The 17,609-nt window shown below is 35.4% G+C and overlaps 1 pseudogene; it reads left to right on the top strand.

The window, feature by feature from the left end:
• The first annotated feature begins 406 nt into the window (after nucleotides 1-406).
• Nucleotides 407-16,615, top strand: LOC122144013 (annotated as a pseudogene).
• The last annotated feature ends 994 nt before the right edge of the window (nucleotides 16,616-17,609 follow it).

Genomic DNA, 17,609 nt, shown 5'->3' with positions numbered 1-17,609 from the left:
TGATTCAGACCAGAACACCCTTTTCACTGGAGGAAGTGTTATTATGGATTATAGACTCTATGTATTTGAGTTAAAAACGTCTTAATGCTGGATGTGTTTCAGCTTTTATCTTCTCCAGATGTTAAGTAATCCACACCGCTCCAGTCCATCAGTTCACATATTTTTAAAAGTAAAATAAAATATAATAACAAATCAGTCAAGAAAGACATATTTATTAATGTTTTAGCAGTGTAAAAACACTATAGTGATATATAGGATTTACATATATATGTATTTTTAGAAACGTTATGTACACACACCCCTTTAGTGATTCCTAAAACGTGGCACTCCTCCCTCAATCACTCTTTCTGTAGCCCAAAGGGTTGAATTTTGGAGGAATTGCGTTCCATTTGTCTGACTTTGATTGGGCGAACGCTGTCGCGTTCTCTCTTGCTATTGGCTAGTTCCCTGTCAGTCATCTTGTGCTCCGCGGTCATTGGCTGTCCGAGCGGAAGCGAGGCGGTTTCTTCAAGTAGACGCAAAAATTCCTGCCCTGCGTCCGCGAACTTCGGGAGAGTTCTGCGCTGGAGCGACGCGACAAACGAGCCGAACCGAAGCCGAGCGCGATGACCGCGGCGCGCCTGATCCTGACCCTGATTCTGGGCGTCGTTCAGCTCTGCCGAACCGAGCCGAGGCCCGGGAAACCCAGTAAGAACCGATAAACCGTTTTCTGTCACGTCTTGCTTTAAATATCCATTCAGATCTGAATCTAATGTAACCGCGCACGAGCGGATCCGAATCACAATCTCGGCGCAAACAAAACAAAACCAGATCTGAACCTAATAATTGATCATCATGCGCAAAACCATACTTCTGTTTAAAATTGTGATAAATCGATATTAGCGGCTGTGTCATCAAAGAAATCATAAAAAAACAGTTAGAATAATATTCATATTTACTTCGATTCAGTACCGTTTCCTGTAGCACGTGAGGCGTTCCGACCCAGAAACCTGTGTTTAGATGGTAAGCCTGTAAAAGAGGAACTCAATATTTTTGAAAACAGAAGCAAATCTGTATGAAGTGTGAAAATGGCTGAATAAAAAAGAGGAAGAAGTCGTGTGGATAGCTTCTGGGGATCTCCTGCATGTTGTGACCGGAACCACAGAACAATATTCTCTGGCCGATTATCATGTTTTTTTTTATGGTTTAAGAGTGTGTTTTTTTGAGTTAGTTATCTTTGTATCTGACTCAGGCGAGCGCTGTCGGATTGTCGTGACAATTTCTATGCAAATACATAATGTCGGCGGATTTAATTAAGAAACAATGTAATTATTAAAACATCGGTGGACTTGTGGTTGGCCACTTTGAGATGTTCAGCATTGAGATGTGATGAATCGTGTTTAACTGATTTGTGTTACTGCTTTTACAGAAAGCAAACAATCATTTCAAAACGTGATAAATATAGGCTTGTTTATTTCCAGGTCTTCTCTGCAGAGTTATGAGCATGTTATGTTGTAAAATCAGTGTGAATTTGTATTCCCATTTCCCATCGTTATTGGAATAAAAACCGGGTTTAACTAATGTGTTTGGAACGTTGGGTTCCACGCGATTCAGCAAAAATTATACACTGTGAAAAACCCTAAAGATTTGTGTAAATACAGAAAACCCTGTCGTCAGAGACTAGAAACCTACAAAAAAAAATTAAAATGAAGAAGGAGAAAATGTAATAATTCCCATCTATTTTATTGTTATTTTTCTATTGTGTTAGAGATCACACATTTTTGTTCAAAATTAACACAGACACAAAATAATTTAAAATTACTATTTGTAATGACAGTTTTCACTCTAAGGAGTGATTAACTACAAGTACAAATGCCATCTGGCTTTATCTGTAGTTAGTGTAAGTAGTATTCATTGCGATTTGTGTCTTTTTCTCAAACTTTCGTGAGGGTAAAAGTGTTTCTCGTCCTTCCTTTCAGCGCTGCGACAGACTAGTAACTAAAAAAAAACAAGCTTTGACAGATCTTATGACTGTGAAACACAAATAGATGAAGAAACTTTGTATTTCTCCAAATAAATAAATAAATATTCCTAAGCCTAAAAGAAAAATATCCACCAAATTCCAAGTAGAGATAAAACATAGTCTACTCTTCACTGTAGATATAGAGACGTTATAAATATGCAACTCTGATTGGCTAGCTGTGATGTTTTAAACACAATCCGTCTGTGTTCAGGTGAGCTGCTGGTGATCACCGCCGCTACAGAAGTGACCGATGGCTACCTGCGGTTCATGCGCACCCATCCGACAGTTCAAACTACACGTCCCAGGTGCCGCACCTCATTCCCCTCCCAAGCTGAGGTTTCGGTAGTTAACATGACATGCGCCACTGCATCAGCTATATGTTTGCGCGATTATGTTGTTCGTGGGTTTTGTGTAGGTTCTGGGTTTGGGTGAGGAGTGGACGGGTGGAGATGTGGCCCGGGACCGTGGGCGGAGGTTCAGAAGGTCGCAGATGGCTGAAGGAAAAGAACTAGAGAAACACACAAGGACAAACAAAACACTGCCATCATGTTGCGTAGACAGGTGTGAGAAAACACAATTCCACCTCCTGATTTCTCTTTAACGCTGCTTAATAATAGTTTCTTATTTATGTAACTTGATTTCTTAGCCCTATTGAGTGTGAAGGTTTTCATTTGTGCCAAAAAAAACAGTCCACTGACTTTGTACATGTAATACGTTAGTTCATGTCAGCAGGTATTGTGTAAGATGTTCTTGTATGATGTCCATCTTCTGTTACAAAACAAACACAACATTAACATATAAAAACCCTCAGATTGTATTTTTAGTTGGAGCACTGAAATTATTCAAACCAAACACTGGGAAGTATAAAACAAAAACAAACTTAAATGACTACAAATTTAACGACAATGGGAAATGACCCCCCCCCACCCCCCCCAAAAAAAATCTATTTATTATTAAAAGCTATATTAGTTATTTTTATTATTTTAAAACTTATTTTTTTTAATATTTTTATTCAATTAGTTTAGCACTGAAATACCAACTAAATAGACTAACACGCCCCCGCCCCACAATAAAAAATTATAAAAGTGACAATTCACTCAACCATCTACTAAAACTTTCTCGAACTGAGCGAAACAGAAAATATTCAAATTTAATCTTATTTTCAAAATATTTAAAAAACTGTTACTATATCTACACACGTCGAATGGCAAAATAAAGGAACTATACGAAATGATGCTTCATTTTTATTTATATCCAATAAAAACAAACAAATAAACAGAGCTGTTGTTTGTTTTATTAGAAAAAAAGGAAAGACATCAGTTGTAAATCTTTGTGATCAAGAAAAGAAAATGAACAGTGCCAGAGGAAAAAAAAATCTTTTTTAACATACGCTAATCAGGATTTAAAATAATGTTTTGTCTTAATGGTGGACAAAAGAAGACGGCTGTTCCTTTTAAAAATACACTTGTTGGCCTCATGTTTTTTGGCCAAATAATCATGGGTTTATTTGCAAAAACATTATTTTGTAAAGTTTGTAAAGAGACGAAATCATAGTAAGAACGACATTAACAAACAACATACACATCAAGGACTGAACACATATAAAGTACAAAAGCAGGGGGACTGGAGTCCCTATACAGTGTTTCTGGGATGTTGACATGATGTTTTGTGTGTGTGTGTGTGTGTGTGTGTGTGTGTGTGTGTAGTTATGATGTATGATTTTAGCCAGCGGTCCAGAGGAGCTGCTCAAGAAGAAGTTCTCTCGCTTTCTCTCATCGTGGGTTTTCTCGGGCCGAGGGCTTCTGCTGGCCGGACCAGAGACTGGCATCCAAATACCCAGTAGTGGCATCACGGGCAAACGCTACCTTAACTCTGGAGGTGTGTGTGAGAGAGAGTGTGTGTGTGTGTGTGTGTGAAAACGCCACAGCGTGACAGCTGACGTACCAGGTCATTCTTCTTGTGTGTGTGTAGGTTTCATCGGCTGCCACGCTCCTGAGGGTTTATTGCCATAGTGAAGCAGTGGAAATACAAGGACTTAACGATGACGACCAGCTGTTCTACACCCGCATCTACCTGGATACAGAGCAGAGGGTGTGTGTGTGTTTGTGGAGCTATTACCACACAATGAAAGCACTGAGGTCATCTTTACTGTGCCTTTAATGCAGCAGCAAGGCGCGGTACAGTATTATCCTTAAATTAAACTGATCATATTAAAAATGTTTTGTTAATTGATATATAGATGAAGAAGAAAAAACTTAAATGATAAAATACAAAAAATTAACTAAAACTAAAAGATGAAACGAAAAAAATAAAAAAAAACGGTATAAATATAATAAACTTAAAAAATATATTTATTCCAAAATTAAACCAAAAGTAAAATGAAAACTAAAAAATATTTAAATTAAAACTGAGAAATAAATCTAATAAATAAATAAACCGAAATGGTAATATAAAAAAGCCCTAAAAATATATAAACCAACAATTATTAATATATTATATTAATTAATTTCAACAGTTATGTTATTTGGGACAATCATCATCAAAAAAAAAAAAAAAAAACTTTGCAGGTTAGTAATAACATTTCAAGTTGTTTAAGAACAAAGAGACTGTTCATCAATAATATCTTTAAAAAAATATTAAGTATTTCAAAACTTGATTATCTGGTTTTATGAACATCTAAGAATTTAGCTTATGCTTTATTAACAAATATATATTTTTTGTAATTTTCATGAATGAGTGGAGTATATATATATAGCTTTTCAATGCTAAATGCAGTTTCTCTTTTCCAGAGGAAGTTCACCATCACTACTGGACCACAAATCCCACATTTTCAGAATCTCAATGGAACCATGAGTACCAACACACACACACACACATTTTACACCTGAGGTAATTCTGCCTGTGTTCTTGTGATTTTGCTCTGATGGAATGTGTGTTTTTTCCATGGAAGTGGGTCCTGAAGTTTGAAGAAATCCAGAGTCAGAGCTTCGGAAGGCGGCCTATAGTACACTTCCTCAATCCGTTTATCCTTGGCACAGGCCCGACTAAGGGTAAGCGCAAACATTCTGCACAGTAATAAGCTCTGTTAGCGCTGCGCCATCATGTAATGTACATACATTCCACATCAGACCTTGAGCTTTACTGCTGATCGCACGGTGGCATATATGCATATACCCAATTAAAGATAAAAAATATCTGTATTAACTTATAATAAAGAAATTATTGTATTTATTCATCACTAATTCTTTAAATTTATCCAAAAGTGACAGTAAAAGAACAATGTTACAAAAGTATTTTCTAATTTCAAATAAATGCTGTTCTTTTTGAACTGTCCTAGTCATCCTGTGAATCCTGAAAAAATAAAATGGCAATCAAACGTTTTCCCAAAAAAATATATAATATTAATTTTAATTAATAAATTAAAATATTTTATAAGATATGAATGAACTGATTCAGCATTTGATTAAATAATCAACACGTTTCTTGCCTTGTGAGTTTGGTGGCGGGACTACTGTTTATCTGGACCAATGACAGTCTTCAGGAAGCCTGGTTTAAAGATTCATTGTGTGTGTCGCGTGTGTGTGTGTGTGTGTGTGTAGCGCCAGCTGGATTATCAGGTAACCTCACGATGCCGACGGCAGTAGGACGTCACGCACACCGCGGATGTAGGATCTGTGATGATGATTTGCTGTACCTGGCCGGTCTGTCTGTGGAGTGCTGACCAGAAAAAAAAAAAAAAAAAAACCAAACGCACAGTCCCCTGGCAGACTGCGTTGTTGTACTTTATAAGGACTGGATTGTATGTTTAGGTGTGATTTGTTGCAGGGAAGAAGACTGAGTCAAAGGCAGATTGGGCTCTAGTGCCTATCGCTGTGTTCAATCGAGCGCAATAGCGCCCGTTTCTGGAAGAATTTCTGGAGAGGCCTCATAACTTGGAACTAACCCACACAACGCGCTTCTGACTCTTCATACACAGCAACGTACGTACACACTTGCCAGTAATACATTTTACATTATTAAATTAAATTATTTAACTATTATACTCATTATTACAATTATTAATTATCTTTTTCATACATAAGAATGCATCTACAAACGAGAGATTGACCAATATTGCTTTTTTAAATAACCGATATCAATACAGATCATTTGCATGTTTATGTGCCAGTTAACCAATATTTGTATGAACTCAAAGACAACAACATACATTTTCAATTAATAAATAAAATTATGGAATTGTTATATTTCATTTTCACACACAACTTATGTACTAGCATTACATTTTAAATTAATACATTATTGTATTTCATTTTAGTAAAGCATGTGCACAATAAAAACAATGTACATTTTAAATTGTCAAGTTATTATAATATTTAATTTTCATACATAACAAATGCAAGTACACACTAGAGATCGACCGATATTGATGTTTTTTATAACCGATATCAATACAGATTATTTGCATGTTTATCTGCCAGGTAATCTTAATCGATTACGAGTTGCGATATTTAATGCAGAACAGGGGTTGGAGGGGGGGAAAAAGCAATAACATGCATTTAAATTGTTAAATTAAATTATTATATTATTTTTATTTCATTTTCTTACATAACAAATGCAAGCACACACTGAGAGATCGACCGATATCGATGTTTTTATAACCGATATCAATACAGATTATTTGCATGTTTATCTGCCAGGTAATCGGAAATCGATTACAAAAATGATATTTGTATATTTTAGAGTGTTTACTTTTGTTCTGAACACGTGTGGAGGGCACGCTAGATTAGGAAACGGAAATAACAACAAACACTAGACAATGAACAAACTGTTTAATCTATAAAACTTTCATTAATCCTAATTTGTCATCTCAAAAATTAGAAGAAAAGTAAATGAAGAAAAACAAAAAAGTGTTTTTTCATGTTAAAATGTAAAATATTGAATGTCATCTTCATAATACATCTTCAGTGAAAATTTTGCATGTTTTAATATCATTTATTGGTCGATCCGATATTACTAAACCGATATCTAGTTATTGAAAAATGCTTAAATATCGGTAAAACTGATTATCGGTTGATCTCTAGAAATCATCACACACACTACATGTCTTATGGCCCTTCATCTTATTTTTCTTGCTAATGAGGTACATGTCCACACATGCACTGGTGAAACACACAAGTCACATGTTCACACACACTAACTGTGTGTCTGCGTGCAGGTTGTGTCACGAGCAGCACGTGGAACGGTTCTGGACGCGTCATCCGCCGCCTCGCTCTTGCCCTGGGGCGAGAATTGTCGGACCAGAAAGAAACCTCAAACAAGACCAGGCCAGAAACATTTGGCAGTGTAAATAGCAGCCCTGATGATGGTGTGCACTGAAGCTGATCAGACTGATCTTTCCATGATGCCACATTGACTGTGTGTTTGTGTTTCAGCGAGGCGTGTAAGAAGGACGTCTCACGGCTCCGTGCGATTATTTCTTCAGCATCGACTCTGATGTTGCTCTGATAAATCCAGATATTTTGCGGATTCTTATTGAAGAAAACAAGTGAGTGAACATGAACAGACGTGCCACTTATTTCTACAATATCTTGTTGCACATCTGCTGAAAACTATCATCTTTTAAAATCAAACCTGTAACGCGAAAGGTCTTCACTACCCATGCCCCTAAAAGATAAATATTTTTGACTATTATTGTATAGTAAAAATGTACACTGTGAAATAGAATTTATACATTTTGAAAAAGGCATGCAGTTGTTAAAGTTTAAAAAACCTGTAGTGTGCTGCACTTTTATTAGACAAATTTAAATTAAATTCTTTGTTCTAGAGGAATTTTCATATGATTACATTTTGAAAAAAGCATGCAGTTCTTAAAGTTTTATGAATTTATTTGATTTAGCACAGTTTGTGTATGATAATTTTTGTATTAAGTGTAAAGACAACAGCAATCCAGAAAATTCAACAAACAGACAAAGCACAGAATTTTGGGAAAAATAGAAAACAATTTTCATAGTGCATAATGGCCCTGTTTGGTTGGGTTACATGTTTTAATAAATTATTACGCTTGTACCGTTTAAAATATATATATATAACAAGTTTCTAAATTATTTGCAGATTTAATGAACATTTAAAAATAAAACAAATTTAGAGTAAAAAGATCATAGTGCCTCTGTTGTTACACATTAAAAAAAAATAACACATTATAAAATTTACAAAAACACACTATATCTAAAAAATAAAAAAAATTTAAAAAACCAAAAAAAAAAAAAAAATTTTTTTTTAATTTTTTAAATGAATGGAAAACACAGAATTTAGAAAAAAACATGGAATTTGGAGATTTCAAATCGGATTTTCATATTATTGTTACATTTTTAATAAATTAAACTGTTTATTTTTGATGGTTAAAATTTAATAAACCTTCAATAACAGAAACAAAAAATCAAAACAAAAAAAAATGAATTTAGGAAAAAATATAATGGATTTTGAGTTGGAAAAACAGATTTCATATTGCCTTATTGTTAACATGTCAATAAATTCTGAAATTGATAAACTCATTTCATAGCTAAAAAATTATTTCACCTTTTAACACCGAATCAATAAATTTTTAAACAGACAACACAGATTTTATAGGAAAAAAATTAATAAAATGAACGGGGGGAAATGGATTTCATAGCTCTAGTCATTATTTCAGGAGTCAAACTGGATTTAAACAAGAGTATCTGCTGCTGTCTTATGATGAACACTCCTGATGTTCTCCGTCTGTCTGATGTTGTCAGGAGTGTGATCGCGCCCATGCTGTCTCGACACGGCAAGCTCTGGTCCAACTTCTGGGGCGCTCTGAGTCCGGAGGGCTTTTACTCTCGCGCTGAGGACTACATCGACATCGTCTTTTATTTTAGTATTCTTATTTTTAATTAGTTTAGCACTGAAATAACTCAAACTAAATAGACTAACACCCCCCCGCCCCAAAATAAAAAATTATAAAAGTGACAAATTCACTCAACCATATTACTAAAACTTTCTCTGAAACTGAGCGAAAACAGAAAATATAAAAATTAAATCTTATTCAAAATATTAAAAAAACTGTAATACTATATTTATAACACGTGTAATGGCAAAATAAAGGAACTATACGAAATGATGCCATTCATTTCTATTATCAAATAAAAAAACAAATAAACAGAGCTGTTGTTTGTTTTATTAGAAAAAAAGAAAATAAATCAGTTGTAAATCTTTGTGATTAAGAAAAGAAAATGAACAGTGCCAGAGGAAAAAAATACGTCTTTTAAACATCGCAATCAGGATTTAAAATAATGTTTTTCTTAAGTGAATAAAAGAAGACGCTGTTCCTTTAAAAATACACCAATTAATCATGTTTTTTGGCCAAAATAAACTTTATTTAACATTATTTTGAAAGTTTGTAAAGAGACGAAATCATAGTAAGAGCGACATTAACAAACAACATACACATCAAGGACTGAACACATATAAAGTACAAAGCAGGGGACTGGAGTCCCTATACAGTGTTTCTGTGATGTTGACATGATGTTTTGTGTGTGTGTGTGTGTGTGTGTGTGTGTGTGTGTGTGTGTAGTTATGATGTGATTTTAGCCAGCGGTCCAGAGGAGCTGCTCAAGAAGTTCTCTCGTTTCTCTCATCGCGTGGTTTTCTCTGCCGAGGGCTTCTGCTGGCCGGACCAGAGACTGGCATCCAAATACCCAGTAGTGCATCACGGCAAACGCTACCTTAACTCTGGAGGTGTGTGTGAGAGAGAGTGTGTGTGTGTGTGTGTGCAGCCGTGACAGCTGACGCCCAGGTCATTCTTTGTGTGTGTGTAGGTTTCATCGGCTACGCTCCTGAGGTTTATGCCATAGTGAAGCAGTGGAAATACAAGGACGACGATGACGACCAGCTGTTCTACACCCGCATCTACCTGGATAAAGAGCAGAGGGTGTGTGTGTTTGTGGAGTTATTAACACACAATGAAGCACTGAGGTCATCTTTACTGTGCCTTTATGCAGCAGCAAGCGCAGTTACAGTATTATCCTTAAATTAAACTGTTAAAATGTTTTGTTAATTGATATATAGATGAAGAAGAAAAAAACTTAAATGATAAAATACAAAAAAATTAACTAAAACTAAAAGATGAAACATAAAAAATATAAATATAAAACTTAAAAAAATATATTTATTCAAAATTAAACCAAAAGTAAAATGAAAACTAAAAATATTTAAATTAAAACTGAGAAATAAATCTAATAAATAAATAAATAAAAATATAAATAACAAAAAATTATTAATATTATATTAATTAATTTCAACAGTTACTTATTTAAAATCATCAAAAAAAAAAACTTTGCAGAGTTAGTATAACCTTCAAAAAAAGACTGTCATCATAATATCTTAAAAAAATATTAAGTATTTCAAAACTTGATTATCTGGGTTTATGAACATCTAAGAATTTATCTTAATAACTTTATTAAAAAATATATATTTTTTGTAATTTTCATGAATGAGTGTATTATATATATATAGCTTTTCATATATTTCATTTTCATTACCAACGTATGTACACAACGTACATTTTAAATTAATACATTATTGTATTTCATTTTAGTAGAGCATGCACACAAAACAATGTACATTTTAAATTGTCAAGTTATTTAATATTTGCACTTTCATACATAACAAATGCAAGCACACTAGAAAGATCTAATCGATATTGATGTTTTATAACCGAGCATCAATAATACAGAGATTATTTGCATGTGTGCCAGGTAGTTGATATTTGTACGAACACAAAGACAACAACATGCATTTTAAATTGTTAAATTAAATTATTATATTATTTTATTTCATTTTCATACATAACAAATGCAAGCACACACTAGAGATCGACCGATATCGATGTTTTTATAACCGATATCAATACAGATTATTTGCAATCGATTACAAAAATTTAAAAAAAATAACAAAAAATAAAATTTTAAAATTTAATTTTTTAATTTTTTTTCTATACACAATAAAAAAAACAACACAAAAAAAAAAAAACTTTTTTAATCTATAAAACTTTCATTAATCCTAATTTGTCATCTCAAAATTAGAAAAAGTAAAGAAAAACAAAAAAGTGTTTTTTCATGTTAAAATGTAAAATATTGAATGTCATCTTCATAATACATCTTCAGTGAAAATTTTGCATGTTTTAATATCATTTATTGGTCGATCCGATATTACTAAACCGATATCTAGTTATTGAAAAATGCTTAAATATCGGTAAAACTGATTATCGGTTGATCTCTAGCTCACACACACACACTCTTATGGCCCTTCATACATGTTTTTCTTGCTATGTGGTTATCCACACATGCACTGGTGAAACACACAAGTCACATGTCTGGCCACACACTAACTGTGTGTCTGCGCAGGTTGTGTATCACTTAGCAGCACGTGGAACGGTTCTGGACGCCACACGCCAGCTTCTTCCTGGGGCGAATTGTCGACCAGAAGAAAACCTCAAACAAGACCAGGCTAGAAAATATGGCAGTGTAAATAGCAGCCCTGATGATGGTGCACTGAATGAGCTGATCTTTCCCATGATTCCATTGACTGTGTGTTTGTGTTTGTTTATATGCAGTAAGAAGGATCGCCTCCCCAAGCGATTATTTCTTCAGCATCTAATTTTGATGTTGCTCTGATAAATCCAGATATTTTGCGGATTCTTATTGAAGAAAACAAGTGAGTGAACATGAACAGACGTGACACTTATTTCTACAATATCTTGTTGCACATCTGCTAAAAACTAAAAACCTTTAAAAAACTAGAAAACTCAAGGGTCTTCACTACCAGCCCCTAAAATAAATGTTTTGTACTATTATTTTATAATAAAATGTACACTGTAAATAAATTTAGAACTCCATAAAACATCCATGTTTTAAAGTGCTGCACTTTTATTAGACAAATTTAAATTAAAACTAGGAGGAATTTCTTTTATATGATTACATTTTGAAAAAAGCATGCAGTTCTTAAAGTTTTATGAATTTATTTGATTTAGCACAGTTTGTGTATGATAATTTTTGTATTAAATTGTAAAGCACAATCCAGAAAATTTCAAACAGACAGCACAGAATTTGGGGAAAAAATAAAACTGATTTCATAGGGGCCTGTTGTTGTTACATTTTAATAAATTATTACATTGTAACAGTTTTATACAATTTCTAATTGTTGCAGATTTAATGAACATTTAAAAAAATAAAACAGAAAACAGAATTTAGGAAGTATAAAGATCATAGTGCCTTACTGTTGTTACATTTTAATTAATTATTACATTGTATAAGTTTTACAAACTCAGTCGATGGTTAAAATTTAATGAATCTTTAAAACCAGAAAAAAAGAAATACATTTTTTTTTTTTTAATAAATGAATGGAAAACCGAATTTAGAAAAAATAACATGGAATTTGTGGGGAAAAAACGGATTTCAAATCGGATTTTCATATTATTGTTACATTTTTAATAAATTAAGCTGTTTATTTTTGATGGTTAAAATTTAATAAACCTTTAATAACAGAAACAAAAAATCAAAACAAAAAAAATGAATTTAGGAAAAAATATAATGGATTTTGAGTTGGAAAAACAGATTTCATATTGCCCTATTATTGTTAACATTTCAATAAATTACTAAATTGATAAAACTCATTTGATAGCTAAAAAATGATTTCACCTTTAAAAACCGGAATCAATATATTTTAAACAGACAACACAGATTTTATGGGAAAAAAATTAATAAAATGAACGGGGGCAATGGATTTCATAGCTCTAGTCATTATTTCAAGGAGTCAACTGGATTTAAAACAGGAGTGTCTGCCGGGTTCTTCATGATGAACACTCCTGATGTTCTCCTCCGGCCTGTCTGATGTTGGTAGGAGTGTGATCACTACCATGCTGGTCTCTCGACACTGCAAGCCTGGTCCAACTTCTGGGGCGCCTTGAGTCCGGAGGGTTTCTTTTTACTCGCTACTGAGGACTACATCGACATCGGGCCCAGAGCAAGAGAGTGTGAGTATCATTCAGTGTGTGTGTGTGTGTGTGTGTGTGTGTGTATCAGTACAGCAGTGTGTGTCAGTACGCAGCCTCACGCTCCTCCTGTCCCCTCCAGCCGGATTGTGGAACGCTCCCTACATCACTCAGGTCTATCTGATCCGCTGAGAGACTTGCGCCATGGCTGTCTGTCCTACCGCCTCTCTACCAGCAGGAGGGCATGGATCCAGACATGAGCTTCTGCAAGAGTGTCCGCGAGCAGGTGAGATAACGTCTGTTTCTACAACAATCAGCGGATATATTGACTTTACTTTACATTAGAAAATGAGCCTGCAGCATGAATGTTCTGCTGGTGCTACAGAAGCAGCTGGTTTAATATGTGGAACCTTTCCCCTCTTTCCCTTAGCTTTAAACATTGCGGGCACCCGCTTCCAGCAATGTCCCCTGCCTTTGCAATAATTACAAATCAAAGGTGCATTTTTTGCACACACATCCCATTTTTATCCTCAAAAAATTAATCCCCTTTCCAAAGCTCGAAATACAGATAATGTGACCCTACTGACCTCAGATGACTAATTGTTATCCAGATACACAGATTAGCCTCATCATATGGAGTCAGTGGCTGGTGTGTGTTTCCTCCTGCAGGGCACCTTCATGTTCGTGGTCCAACAGAGATGAGTTCGGGCCGCTCTGGCGTCCTCCACCAACTACAACATCAGCCGCCTGCATCCGGACATGTGGCAGATATTCGACAACCCAGTGGTGAGAGCTTCACACGTGAAACACACGAGCAGCAGAGACACACACATGAGCACAGACTAACCCTTAGTGTGTGTGTGTGTGTGTGTGTGTGTGTGTGTGGATCTCAGGACTGGAGAGAGAAATACGTCCATGAGAACTACTCCAAGATTTTTGATGACGATGAGAACGTTGTTGAGCAGGTGAGACTGAAGATCTGATGTGTTTAAATGATCACACTCTGCTGTTTCACACTCAATCTCCTCGTGTCTTCTGTCTCTGATCGATCGTTCAGAGTGTTTATCCAGTCAGAGCTCTTTCAGTGTAATCAGCTTCAGCTGCTGCTTCTGGTGTCAGATCTTGAGTGATTTTAATCAAGTAAAGGTCAGAATAACTGCAGTAATATCTCCAGATGAACTCTTACTGGACTGAAGCAGCTCAGCTTTACTTGATTCTCCATCAATCATGTTTTAGAGTCTCAAATCTGATCATCAGGATCTTTTGAGGAGCCGTTTGTTTCCAGAAGCTTTACTTTCACTGTTCCTCAGCTGAGGAATGATCTTCACAAGCCTCCAGAACATCTCACATCTTCTGAGGAGCCTTTATTTCTTCATCTCTCAATCACTGCATTATATGTTCGGATCATTTACATCTCATCTCACTGAGACACATTACTGCAGATATAGAGCACAGACTCATATTCAGATCAGTCTTATTCAGGTCTCTGAAACTGTTTTTCCTCCATATCCTCACTCTATCATACTACATACACATTCGCAAACTTTTGCTTTGAAATTTTCTTTAATATTAGTCTAAAAGCTTCAGTAAACTGTTCTATTTGAAAACATTAGATTTTCTCTGTCAGGGTTTACAGAGTTAAACTGGAGTGTGTGTGTGTGTGTTTCAGCCCTGTCCAGACGTCTACTGGTTTCCAGCGTTCTCTGACAGAATGTGTGATGAGCTTGTGGAGACCATGGAGGACTTCGGTGGATGGTCTGGAGGAAAACACAACGTCCAGTGACTCCATACGCAGGCTACGTGTGTGTGTGTGTGTGTGTGTGTGTGTGTGTGTGCCGCAGCTCATGTGTGTGTGTGTCTCTCTCAGGATGAACGGTTATCTGAGGTTATGAGAACGCTCCTACAGTCGATATTCACATGAATCAGATCCAGTTTGAGAAAAAGAGTGGCTTGAAGTTCCTCAAAGACTACATCGAAGCTCCTGTGACGGAGAAACTCTACCCTGGATACTATCCGAGGGTGAGACACAGTCCGTTAATGTTTAATGTCCGTCACTGCTCATGTTTATTTTAGTGTAAATTTACTCTACTGGTAAAAACTGTGGACTTTTTGTGTTCAGTTTCTGAATGAAGTCTCTCTCTTCTGCTAACAGCTGTTTTCTGTGTGAACACAAAAATACTGGAAAATCTGTGAAATATTATTCTAATGTAAAACAGCTGTTTTCTGTGTGAATCTCTGTTAAAGTGTAATGTATTTCTGTGATGTGCAGCTGTATTTTCAGCATCATTACTCCAGTCTTCAGTGTCACATGATCTTCAGAAATCATTCTAATATGATGATTTGCTGCTCAAGACACATTTCTGATTATTATCAATTTCATTTTTTTTGTAGTAAATTATATGTAACCTTTCAAAATATGTGTTTTAAAAGATTAAACTGATCAAAAGTGACAGTAAAGACATTTATAATGTTACAGAAGATTTCTGTTTCAAATAAATGCTGTTCTTCTGAACTTTCTATTCATCTGTGAATCCTGAAAAATAAAGTGTATCACAGTTTCCACAAAAATATTGTGCAGCACAACTGTGTTCAACATTGATAATAATCAGAAATGTTTCTTGAGCAGCAGATCATCATATTAGAATGATTTCTGAAGATCATGTAACACTGAAGACTGGAGTAATGATGCTGAAAAATACAGCTGCACATCACAGAAATAAATTACACTTTAACAGAGATTCACACAGAAAACAGCTGATTTACATTAGAATAATATTTCACATTTTTGGTTAAATAAATGCAGCCTTGGTGAGCAGAAGAGACTCCTTCAAAAATATTAAATCCTATCAATCCCAAACTATTGAACTTAGTGTGTGTGTGTGTGTTACAGGCTCAGGCTGTGATGAATTTTGTGGTTCGTTATCGTCCTGACGAGCAGCCATCCCCCGCCCCGCGATCACGATTCCTCCACGCTCACCATCAACATCGCTACTTCAACAGAAAAAACATTGATTATGAGGTAAACAGACTTTCCATTGTGTTATTTAGAGCCGCTTCTACTCATAAACACATAATACACTCGCCTCTGTGTGTGTGTGTGTGTGTGTGTGTGTCTCCTCTCTCCGTCTCTCTGTGTGTGTGTGTGTGTGTGTATCAGGGCGGAGGCTGTCGGTTCCTGGCGTATTTACTGTAAGGTCGAGTCTCCCAGGAAGGGCTGGTCGTTCATGCACCCGGGCCGCCTCACACACTATCACGAGGGGCTTCCCCTGCCACACGAGAGGAACACGCTACATCATGGTGTCGTTTCGCTGACCCTTGAAGCTCACGTGAACTCTCTCTCTCTCTCTCTCTCTCTCTGTCTGTGTTTGTGTTTGTTTCTCTGTAAATTAACAAACAAGATGTTTCATATGAGGCCAGACATTCACTCCTTCAACACAAATCAACCTTAAAGCTTGATGAGAAGAGTATTTTTACTTGATTTTATATAATAATCGAATCACAGATGTTTTTTAAAGAGCTTTAGTCCTCAGTTAGCTTTTGTACTCAAGCTTTGTACAAACTGCTTTAAATTATTTGTTGCCTTTGAAAATAAACATTGGAAACAGGAGCTGGTGTCATTCACTCTGTTATGACTTTAAGTTCTAAAAGTAGATTCTTTCCAGAATCATGGAATTTAAAGCACAAATTGAGCAGGTAACCGATCATATGATAGCGATTGAATGAAATCACATTAATATGATGTGCATGATCTGTAAAGTTTAAATCTGTCACTGCAGACACCAATAGTAAACAATGTTGAATCAAAACTTAAAACTTATTTCCTAAAATATTAATGAGTTTTAGTGACTTTTCCCTCCTTCGGTAAACAGTGCTGCTGTTGCAAGATAGGAAAACTCGTCAGATTTAATCGGGAATCCTTATGAAACTAATGACTGAGTGTCAGGTTTCACCTGAGATTTAGAGCCAAATTACAGAAAGGTAAAAATGACTTCAGAAAGATGGCAGCAGCATTTTTATTTTCACACAGAGAAAATAATAAAAATTATTAAAATTTGCAAACTTTGTCGCATTAAATGCCAAAGGTGATGTCCAAAAATGAGGCAAAAAAAAAGCAAAAAAATATCACAAATCATATCGAATTATATCTGAATGTAAGGGATTATCAAAAATAAAATAAACGTAAGGCTGGACTTGGTTTCATATTATATGATGCTGATTGGAAGTTGGATGTGGTATGGCTCTTTAAAGTGGAGGTGAGTTTGCTTAGCGGATTGTAAGTAATCCTGCATCAGCTCAGTAACGCATTCATCCACATCCTTTGAGTTTCAAAGCAAGGCAAGTTTATTTATATAGCCTCATTTCATAAATATAATCACAACAATAAAATCAAGGAATTTAAATTCTTGATTGAGTGATTTATAAATGAGTAATACTGCTTTAAAATCAATCCTAAATATAACTGGAAGCCAGTGTAAGGACCTGAGGACTGGTGTGATATGCTCAGATTTTCTGGTTCTAGTCAGAATCCTGGCAGCAGTGTTCTGGATGAGCTGCAGCTGTCTAATGGTCTTCTTGTGAAGGCCCGGTGAGGAGACCATT

The sequence above is a fragment of the Cyprinus carpio genome, unplaced genomic scaffold, assembly GCF_018340385.1.
Source record: "Cyprinus carpio isolate SPL01 unplaced genomic scaffold, ASM1834038v1 S000006559, whole genome shotgun sequence".
In the NCBI taxonomy this organism is placed as follows: Eukaryota; Metazoa; Chordata; class Actinopteri; order Cypriniformes; family Cyprinidae; genus Cyprinus; species Cyprinus carpio.
This window is presented reverse-complemented; position numbering and strand designations above follow the sequence as displayed.